The sequence below is a fragment of the Rhinoraja longicauda genome, chromosome 23 (genome assembly GCF_053455715.1).
Source record: "Rhinoraja longicauda isolate Sanriku21f chromosome 23, sRhiLon1.1, whole genome shotgun sequence".
Taxonomy (NCBI): Eukaryota; Metazoa; Chordata; class Chondrichthyes; order Rajiformes; family Arhynchobatidae; genus Rhinoraja; species Rhinoraja longicauda.
Genome location: NC_135975.1, coordinates 24768138 through 24779995, shown reverse-complemented (window position 1 = coordinate 24779995; position 11858 = coordinate 24768138).

Below are 11858 nucleotides of genomic sequence, written 5' to 3'. Positions count from 1 at the left end.
CAGAGATGAGGAAAAACTTTTTCACTCAGAGGGTTGTAAATCTGTGGAATTCTCTGCCTCAGAGGCCAATTCTCTGGATGCTTTCAAGAGAGAGTTAGATAGAGCTCTTAATGATAGCAGAGTCATGGGGTATGGGGAGAGGGCAAGAACGGGGTACTGGTTGAGAATGATCAGCCACGATCACATTGAATGGCAGTACTGTTTTGACGGGCCAAATAGCCTACTCCTGCACCTACTGTGTAATATCTATTGTCTATTGGCAGCTGCAGGACATTCTGAAAGGGAGAGTGGTCCGCCAGGGATCATGGCCCACCTTGGTACTAATGCCACAAGCAAATGCAAGAGGTTCTGCAACACAAATTTACAGAGCTAGTCCCAAAGTTGAAGAGCAGGGCCTCAAAGGTTGTAATCTCTGGATTACTTTTTGATGCCAAATTCGAGTCAGTATAGCAATAAGGGTCAGACGAATGAGCGGCTAAAAGGTCAGGGCAGGAGGTAGGGTTTAGGTTTAGAGATACAGTGTGGAAACAGGCCCTTCGGCCCACTGAGTCTGAGCCAACCAATGATCACCCATATGGCTTTAGATTTTTCAATCACCAGGACAGTTTTTGGTGGTTGTGGAACCTGTAAAAAGTAGGATGGGTTGCACCTGAACCAGAATATAACCCACAACCCTGCCGGGAGTTTTGGTTGTGCTGCTTGGGAGCATTTAAACCACTCTGGAAATGAAATGGTGCACAGAGAAGGTAAATGGTTGAAGCCATGGAGATACAGTAAAATATAGCAGAAAAACTAAATTCAGTAGTCAGACCAGGAATAGGCATGTGTCTATTATAGGCATATAAAGATGCATTGGAGAATTTGATGGCCAAATTACATCTGTTTTAATGCAAGGGGCATAACTCATAAGGCATTTGAACTCACCAAATTGAAACATGATATGGTTGAAATTGCAGACATTGTTGAGAGAAGGGCAAGGATGGCATCTCAGTGTTATAGAGTAGCCAAGCATCAGGCATTATAGATGAGGAAGTGAATAGAAGGGGTCAATGAGGAGCTCATCATTGCGGTGATGAAGAAGGATGTCTTAGATGGCTCTAAAAGTGAGGCCATGTGGATATAGCTAAGAATTAAAAAATGGAACATTATAAAGTGCAATCTGCCAAACACTCAGCAGGACATAAATTACAAAGAGGTATAAGCGCAATGTGATTGTAGTCACGAGAGATTTCACCTTCCTCCTTAGTAACTGGGATTGCCTTAGTGTGAAAGGGTTGAAGGGATTAGAATTTTTAAAGGTGTATTCGGGAAATCATTTTAAACCAGGAAGTAGACAAGGGGCAGTAATCATAGGAAATTAAATCAGTCAAGTTGTTGAATTGCTTGTGATTGACCTTTTTGAGTATAATAATCGTACACTGCATGTTTCCTCGAAGTGATACAAAGAGATTAGGATGATTCAGAAATGAAGATCCTAAATTTTTGGCAGGTTAATTTCACAATCAGATGCTAAGATCTGCCAAAATATTCTGGCAGCAGCTAATTGCAGCTGAATCTGACAAGTGGAAGTCTTTTAAAAGTGAAATCATGTTAGTTCAGGGTTAACTTCTTTCTGGAGAAGTGGCTGATAAGGACGGCAAGGCTTTGATAAAAGAAAAATAAGGTGTGGAGGCAAAGCATGTTGATGTGGTTAAATGTAAACCATGTTGGCATTCACTAAGGAAAAGAACAGCATGATTGCAGATTTCAAGGACATGGATGGGTATATTCTGGAGTACACTATAATTAAAAAGGAGATATTAGATATCTTAACGAGCATTAAAAGGTGGATACATCCCTAGGTGGCAAAGCGGGAGATTGCTGAGGCCCTGATACAGATCCTTAGGCCTTCACTGTCCTTAAGCTAGATGCCAGATGACCAGAGGATATCAAATGTGCTATCTTTATTCAATAAGGCAGCAGGAATAAGCGAGTCTATCATCAGTGGTAAAGGAGTTACTGGTAAAGATTCTAAGGAAAAGATTAAAATACACAAGGAAATCAGGAGATGAACAGGAAAATAAGCACAGCTTTGCAGGTGGGAGATCCTATCTGAACAATTTGTTAAAAGAGGTTTGAAGAGGGCAATGTGATGTGCACAAAGACGTACAAGTTTGTCAGCTAATTGTCTTGGTATAATTGTAAATTGTCTTTAGTGTGCGAGGGATAATGTTAGTGTGCAGGGATCACTGGTTAGCACAGACTCGATGGGCCTAAGAGACTGTTTCCGCACTGTTTCTCTAAACTAAAAGTTTTAAAATACCACTACTGGACTCGGCGAATCATTGAGAATTCAGTGATCCTATGTCCATCCTGGAGGGCTATCGAGGCTCAGTTATTATTTTAAAGGAATCATGTGGACTTTACATATTTGTTATGACAAATACAATGAGAGGCTTGAAAAAATTGGTTATTTTTATTGGAATAGAATCTATATACTAAAGTACACAAGCTTTTAATCAGCATGCATGTGTTAATCTTCCTTATTTGCAATGTCTGCCTAGCCAAGGATCAGTCGAACTCATTGTGGAAATAAATTCCTCAAGCAATCACTTAGAATATCAAACAAGACCAACCTGTTCCAATGTTTGTGGAGACTCTGGCTTGTCATCTTATATTTTTCATTTACATGCCTTTCTGTTTCTGATGATGAATTCCAATCATGGGATTAAAATGGAATTGGCATCTCTACAATTATTTTATTTCTACTGTACTTCCTTGTAAATAATGAGTGACAGAAATATAGAATCAAAGAGCTACACAGCAGGGAAATATGCTCTTCGGCTCAACTTGTTCATGCTGACCAAGATGGCATGCTGGCCTCGTCCCAGTTACCTGCATTTGGCCATATCCTTATAAACCCATCCTATCCTTCCATCTGTCCAAATATCTTTTGAAAGTTGTATCCGCCATGATCGCTTCCACCAACAACTCATTCCAATTAAAACTACCCAGAGGGTGAAAAAAAAAGTTATCTTGAGTTCTTTCTTAAACCTCATCCCTTTCCCCATAAGCTTATTCCGTTTGATGGTAGAATCCTCTACCCTGGGAAAAAGACTGAACTTTACCCATTTTGTACTACTCAAAAAGCTCATCCCTCAGCCTCCTATGCTCCAATGGAAAACGACCCACCCTATCCTGTCTCTCCTATAACTAAAGCCCGCAAGTTCAAGTAACATACTGCCGAATAAAATCTGCACCTATTACAAGTTAATGACTTCTTTCCTCCAGCTGGGCATCTAGAACTGCACACAACTGTTACTCCAACAACTTGTACAGCTGTATCATGATGTCCCAATTTATATATGCAATACCCTTCCCAATGAAGGCATGCATGCAAAATGCCTTCTTCACCACCCTACCCACCTGAGCCACCACTTTCAGGGAGCCATGCATCTGTACTCCCAGATCTCTCTGTTCCACAACACTCTTCAGGGCTCTAACATTTATACTGCACAAATCCTGGCCTGGTTCGACATGCCAAAGTGCAACTACTCACAATTCCATTTGCCATTCCTAAGCCTACCTTCTCAATTGTTTTAATTTTAGATATTCTTCCTCATTGTCCACTATACCACCAATTTTGGTGTAAACTGCAAACTTCCTAACGGAGTCAACTACATTGCTATCCAAATTGTTAATGTAGATAACAAAAATCAGTGGACTCATGCCGATCTCCTTGACTCTAATCAGAAAAACAATGCTCTGCAACTATTCTTTGATGACTTCTTCCATTGTGAATTTTATCCTTCACCCTAACAGGAACATGCTGCCCCTGTATTTTTGCCATCGCACTTTTTAAAGCGTTCCACTCGCCAGCCATCATTTTACCTGCAAGCCGATTCATCCAGTCAATCCTGGCAAATTCCCACCTTATGCCTCCAAAATCTGTCTATCTCTAGTGAGGGCTTTGCTGGCACCATGGTACCATCGCCCCAATCCCTGAATACAGAACTTTGGAAAGTTGTGATCAACGAATGGGCAATTTCTATGAAAACCGTTCTGTCCTAAAATTTAAATATTTTAAGTGATTCTTTTCCCCATGACCTTTTTTACTACGTTTACTAAAGGGCTTGTCCCTCTTTAGGCAATTTTAAGGTGACTGCCGTTGACTAGGTTGTCGCCGACATTTTGCCAGGTATCGTGGGCATGATCGTGAGGAGTCTTCCAAGAATCGTAGTGGATCTCAGCGCTTCGCTGAGAAATCATCCGAAGTGAAATTTCTCGGTGACAGCTGGCTTGTCGCCAGGTATCATTGCTTATTGCGGGCGCTGTCGCCTGCTGTCTCCAGGTTTGCTAGGTTCTCTTAAATGCATTTAGAAGCACATTTACTTATTAAAATAAGTAAAGTCATTTCAAAATACCATAAAATGCTTGTGTTTAACCAATTTATTTACCGTCAGGACATTTGTCAGGTAGGTTGGAGGTGACAGTTTGACGGTCAGGTAAGCGTGGGAATTTTCGCGATGTTTATAGCCATCAGCCATTACATTTAAAGTAGGCTTCCAAACCAGATATGCAACCCAGAAACCAGATATGCATCTTCCGTACATTTTCAAAGAATGCCCACACACTTTTCACAAAAATCCACTTAACCACAATTTTTTTTTTTTAATACAGCTATTAGTAAACTGGAAGTAAATCTAGTTTATGCCTTGTTACAGTGATGCTTGGTTTTTAAGTAACCCATACAAGATGTTATAGTTCAAAACTCTCAAGTACTTACCGACTTGTCAGTGATTTCAGCGAAAATTAGCACGCCAGAGAAGCATTGACAGCCTGGGAATTTTGCAATGTTTCCGAAGACGCTGTAATCTCGACCTGACCCGGCACTGTCGTGGTCATTGTCATCGGTTAAAAGAAAAGTTCGGCGATCTGCTATAACTTTGACAGTTGCCGGCAGTCGCCTTTAAATCGCCAAAAGTGGGACAGGCCCTTAAGTCTAACATTTTTATTTCTCCTTGGTTTTCCTGTACTGATGTTTCAGCCATTTTATTTCATAATCCAGAACATAGCTGTGCTTATAAACTCTCCTTCCAATTACTTGATCTGTTTGAATCACAAAATGGTCACATTCATTAATGTTGCACGAAATGAAATAACTGGGAAGACAATTGCAAATTTTGATGGGTGAGCTGATCACCACAAGTTTATTGGCTCCTCTGTGACCATCCCTCTCTTATTGAGATAAATAATTTTGGACACCAAAGGGGAGTGTGGCCTCCTGGGAGGAAGAAGCAAACAGTATTATTTGTGACACTTTGGCTGGTTCATCTGCAGAGAAGTGTGGTAATAGACTAAGAGAGCTATAGTGACAAGGGAGGATAGACACAAAATGCTGGATCCTTCTGGTTCCTTCTCTCCAGAGATGCTGCCTGTCCCACTGAGTTACTCCAGCATTTTGTGCCTATCTTCGATGCCAGATGACCAGAGGATATCACATATGCTATCTTTATTCAATAAGGACAGCAGGAATAAGCGTGTCTATCATCAGTAGTAAGGGAGTTACTGGCAACAATTCTGAGGGAAAGGATTAATCTACACAAGGAAATCAGGAGATGATCAGGAATAACAAGCACGGCTTTGCAGGAGATCCTATCTGAACAATTTGTTAAATGAGGTATTGTAGAAGACAATATGATGTGCATGGACTTCAATAAGACCTTTGATAAGTCTCCACATGGAAGGTCAGAGACTATTGGTTTCAAAATGCTGGAGTAATTCAGTGGGACAGCGAGCATCTCTGAAGGGAAGGAATTGGTGACGTTTCGGGTCGAGACCCTTCTTCAGACTGAAGAATTTTGGTTGGGCAGCTTACCAACATTGTGGTATGAACATTGACTTCTCTAATTGCAAGTCACCCTTACTTTCCCTCTTTCTCCATCCCCTATCCCTTTCCCAGTTCTCCGATCAGTCTTGCTGTCTCCAACAACATTTTTTTATCTCTGTTTGTTTTGTTGTTACCTTCTCCAAACTAACAATGATCTATTCTACATTTTCTTTGAACTTCATTCCCTTTGTTCAGTTTTCACACTTTACACTTCCTTTTCTATACTCTTCCTTATCTATGTACCGCCCACTCCCCTGACATCAGTCTGAAGAAGGGTCTCGACCCGAAACGTCACGCATTCCTTTTCTCCAGAGATGCTGCCTGTCCCGCTGAGTTACTCCAGTATTTTGCGTCTATCTTCAAATTAACCAGCATCTGCATTTCCTTCCTACGCACAGGGCAACATAAAACCTTGATTACATCACATCTGAAGTATCGTGTGCAGTTTTGATAGCCGCAGTGTAGGAAGGATGTGAATGCACTGGAGAGAGTGCGGAGTAGATTTACCACGTTACTATCCACGTTAGAATGTTTGAGTTATGAAGAGAGCATGGATAGGCTGGTATGTCCTGATGCAGGGTCTCAACTCAAAATGTTGACAATCCCTTTACCTCCACAGATGCTGGTTGGCCCGTTGATTTTGTTTTGTGCTCCAGGTTCCAACATCAGTCATCTCTTGTGTCTGGATAGGCTGGGCTTGCTTTCTTTGGAGTGAAGATGAGAGGATATCTGACGCATGGACACAAAATAATGACGGGCATAGGTGGTTAGAAACTGTGTAAATTGTTACCCAATAATGGACACATCTAAACTCTCAGGCTATAAATTTCAGGCGAACAGTAAGAAGGGTGGGGAGGATCTGAGGAAAAGCTGCCTAACCTGCAGGGTGTTTGCAGTCTGTCTAGAAGCAGCCGCTTGCTCAGCATTTAAAATGTATCTAGATGAACTCTCATATAACCAAGGCATAGTTTAGTTTAGTATATTATTATTGTCAGGTGTATCGAGATACATTGAAACACTTTCTTTTTTTGTGGCAAAGGGACCAAATGTTTGTAAATGGAATTAGGATAGTTCTCCAACAATATTCCCTTAGTCATGACTAAAATTCCCCATCTTTATTGATTACCCATGAGTCCTTTAAAGGGAAGTTTGAACATTTCCTTTGCATCTTCATGGCCTGAACTGAAAAGAATTGTAATCGTAATTAATTTATTAGCCAAGTATGTTTTGCAACATACAAAGAATTTGATTTTGCCATACAGTTATACCAAAAAAAGCAACAAGACTCACAACTACATAAAAATTAACATAAACATCCACCACAGCTAATCCACCACACTCTCCACTGTGATGGAAGGCAATAAAGTCTTATCTTCTTTCCTCATTTTCTCCTGACGTCAGGGCAGTTGAACCATCTGCAGTCAGGATAATCGAAGCTCCCGCAGCCGGTGATCGTAAGTCCCGGCGCTGTAGAAGCTCCTACGGCTTGGAGCTCCCAAAGTCGATCCCTAACCAGGTACCGCGAGCTCCACGATGTTAAATCCGCAGACTCCCACGGTTGGAGCTCCCAAGGTTGATCCCTAGCAAAGAGACCACCAGCTCCACAATGTTATGTCTGCAGACTCCCACAGTTGGAGCTCCCGAGGTCGATCCCCAGCAAGAGGCCGCCAGCTCCACGATGTTAGGCTGCAGCGCGGACGGAGATACGATACAAAAAAAGTTGCATCTCTGTCAAGGAAAGAGATAAAATACATTTCCCCCAAAACCCCTCCCAAACCCCACATAAAACAAAACTAAAGGCAGACTAAAACATACATTTAACAATAGTTAAAAACAACAAAGAAAAAGACAAGACAGACCATTGGCAGAGGCAGCCATTGTTCGGCACCTAAAGCATGATCTAAACAGGAGATTTTCAAGTTTATATCAATTTCCTCCTCACGTTGAACTAATTGCCAGTATAATTTTACTATTTATTTAGTTCACTTTATAAATACATTGTTTATTGTTAGTTAAGTTTATTTTCTTGATAATTTCTTGGTGTGTTTCCATATTATCAACTCAATCACTAACTCTATAATGTCTTGCCAACAATTGGAACCATGTAATATGTTTGCTTTGTTGTCAACTCAGAGAACAAGTGTCCCTTGAGCATAGTAATTTGTTGGACTTACCTGAAGGATTAAATTCTAAACTCTGAGTCAGCCCATTAAATACTAAAACAAGAACAATAATTGCATCTCAGACAAAACTTAAGAAACGTATGTGATTTAAAACTAAAATTATAGAAAGGAAAGCACTGCAGCTAAAATTTACAATTGATCGGAGTATAAAAATTCTTATTTTAAAGTATAGTTTTAATTGTTGGAGCTGTATTAAGTTCACAGTTGAATTACATTCTATGGGTGACCAGATGACATACATTTAGGTTCATGTTGTTTGAAGTGGAAGCTTGGCAGCCAATTTAATAACAATTTTTGAAAAAAGGAATTGAATAACTATTAGGAGGGGAGAAAATGCAAGGAATTAGAGTAAGAAGTAAATGGAAATGGTTTCCCACAAGCCAGCACAGACATAGGGGGCAAAATGACTTAATCTGCACCATTCCATTTTCTATTATAATTTTGGAGGTTCTTTGAGCAGTTAAGAAGATACTGGGTTGTTGGAACATAATGGGAAAGGCAGGGAATCAGATTTTCAATCATTCCATTCATTACTGCTGGATTATTTGTTGGTGAACAACCCTAATCACTGGGTAAAAGTAGCTACTCGCACAACAACTAAGAATTATCGGTGTGAACACATGAATCACCAAGGCGTAGAAGGCATTGAACCATGTGGTAAATGGAACTGGGTCTAAATTCTCCAGCTCCCTTCCCCACAGCTTTGTAGCAGACCCTTCACCAGTAGGAGTGCAGCATTTTAAGAAGCTTGCTCACCACCATGTTCTTAAAGCCAAATAGGAATAGGCAACAAATGCTGGCCTTTCAAGAACACCAACATTCTGAGAAATCAATAGATAAATTAAACAGATTTAAATTTGCTCTTACATCACACTGAACTCTTCAGCCTGCCTGGGAATCCTGGAGGTGATGTCAAGTTGTCTCACTTGGATGGCTATTTCTTTCATCCTTTCCATGACTTCTTTGAAACTTCCAGAACTTGAAATGTCTTAAACCATTGGGAGCAGGCAATGAGCACTTCCTCCTTAAGAACTATAGACAATGGCTTTAATTATTGCCACAAGCCTTAACTGATGATCACTGTCTTTTAAATTGGACCCAATGGGTACATTCATGAGTAATAAACTATATAATTCATGCTCCCTAGACTGTAATATTTTGATATTGAGGTCTGAGAATAAATGTCTGATGAAGGGTCTCGGCCTGAATCGTCACCTATCCATTTTCTCCGGAGATGTTGCATGACCCACTGAGTTACTGCAGCATTTTGTGTGAATCTTTGGTATAAAATGCAATCTGTGGTTCCTTTGTATTAAATGTTGCCTGTTCCTAGCATCTGAATTATTTGGCATATGCTTTATCTGTTTTTTTCATACATTTTGAGTCTAAAGAGTATTTTTCAAATGAAATTAACTTCAAAGTAATTTAATGATATCAATTTAAGGATCTCAAACATAGCCATTTTACTTCTCCTCTGAAAGGCGGCCTCAATTCTTTCAATACAATATGATGTATACGGTTTTAAGTTAGTATAAGTTTGTTCAATCTTATCTAGGTTCTCAACAGTGCTTAAGTCATGTAAAAAAAATTAAATGGGCTACTTGCCTGAATTATGGTCATAGCAAGGCCTTGAGTATTGTTTTTTGTTTTATCTTTAGTTTTCCAATAATTATCAGGGCATCTGTGAATGATTCGTGAAACTCTACTCTACTGCCCCCTAGTGTGCTGATTGTACAGCAGATAATAGAATGGACATGTGATTTGTTTTCTGTAATGCTATGTCTGTCAATGTTCTTGCTTTTATTGAGTTGCAATGTCGTTGACAGAGCTTGAAACAGATGAGCAGAAAATATAGAATCGAAATTAAATATTGATTAGCTGAGACATGAATCAGCCCACAGCCAAAATATAGAACAGACTCTCAGATTGGGCAGTTTACACCCCAGCGGTATGAACATTGACTTCTCCAACTTCAGATAGTTCCTCTGTCCCTCTCTTTCCCCTCCCCCTTCCCAGTTCGCCCACTAGTCTTCCTGTCTTCTCCTACATCCTATCTTTGTCCCGCCCACTACCTTGATATCAGTTTGAAGGGTCTCGACCCAAAATGTCACCCATTCCTTCTTTCCCGAGATGCTGCCTGACCCACTGAATTACTTCAGCATTTTGTGTCTATCTTAAACATAAACCCCCACTGCATAACTTCCCAGATCAAAATTGCTATTGTTCGCCTTCATTGCCTGTAACTCTTTTCTAATTCTTTTCCCTCAGTTTTATTCCTGAACTTCTATGTTTGTGTGTTTCATAAAGATGATAAGCTTTTTGTTGTAGTTTTATTTAATTTTGGACTCACTGTTTTGTAATTTTTTCCAAGTGTTGGTAGCCAGACTAAGTAATTTCCTATACATTTTAAAGTTTGCACATTAGATTAGATGAATGTGGCAAATAGAGCGACAGATTGAATGGAGGCTGTACAAATGTAGAGGTAATTTTTTTCCTGAAACTATGACTACCTTTTACTCTTGATGAATAATGGGTGCATATTATAGAACAGCTTATCCAATCTATTAAGAGGAATATTAAAGGCCATAGATAATTATCAGTGGGGTTCCACTCATGGTATCTTTACATATTGTCGTGCTTGTAAATTGTCAGTTTAGGTTTTATGAATGAACGTATGAATATCTTATACAACTTAAGCTTTCATCAAACCATTAATAGTCCATCTTCAGTCTGTGAATAAACAAGTGATTGATTTTGCTAATTTTAGCCATGGAGTGATTTATGGTTTATAGATGGTTGAATATTTAATAAATTGAAAGATATCCATAACATAGGGAAAGATAAACTCTTCTATATTACCTCCAAAGTGTGGGATTATGAAAGTAAGGTTTTCAGAACAATTGATGACATTCGGTAGAAACAAAGGTCTGCAGATGCTGGTTAATACCCAAAAGGACATAAAGTGCTGGAGTAACTCAGCAGGTCAGGCAGTATTTCTGGAGAACATGGATAAGTGATGTTTCAGATCAAGACTTTTCTTCAGACTGATTCCACAATCAGTGGGGGCCTGGAAACCAGAAGTTATTGAGGAGACGGAAAGCATGTGAGGTGTCTTGGACATAGGTGGGGAGGGATTTGACCAGGGGGGATAGTATGGAGTCAAGGTAGGTGGAAATTAATTCAGTGGGACATGAACAGGCAGAAACAATGGGTCCGCCAGGACAGTTTTGTTTGTGGAGTCTGCCAGGACAGTTCTGTTTGAGTTACTTCAGCACTTTATGTCTATCTGATTGCATTAGGTCTTGGAAGCAGGGGTGGTAAGACCAATTATATGAACGTACAAGAGACCAAATGCAGTAAGGTTATTTTCAATGCTTTATTTAATTTGCAATCTTTTTCTTTAGAAAGCAAAATGTTTTTACAGTTGCAATAAGGATGTGCATTGGTATTTTACAATCGCCTGTGATGTAATGACTAGAAACCAATATTTCTAGTTTTCATTTCCGCATGCTATTTGCATATCAATGAACTGATCTTGTATAAAAATCATTCAAAGTGACATAAGTCTGCCAGCAGCACCAACAATGAAAGTCAATCTGTTGGTTGTGTTCTGGGTTCTTACCCTCAATAAAGGTAAAACATTCTAATTATTTTTGCTGAATTTCCATTGTAATGTATCACTTTTGAAGCAAATTGATTAAGTTATAGGGTATTATTCCAAGTAACAAGTAATTGTTGATAATTAAAACTTTTGTATTGCGTTAGTTAATGATTTTACCTGGTTACATATGCTTCTATTTTATGCG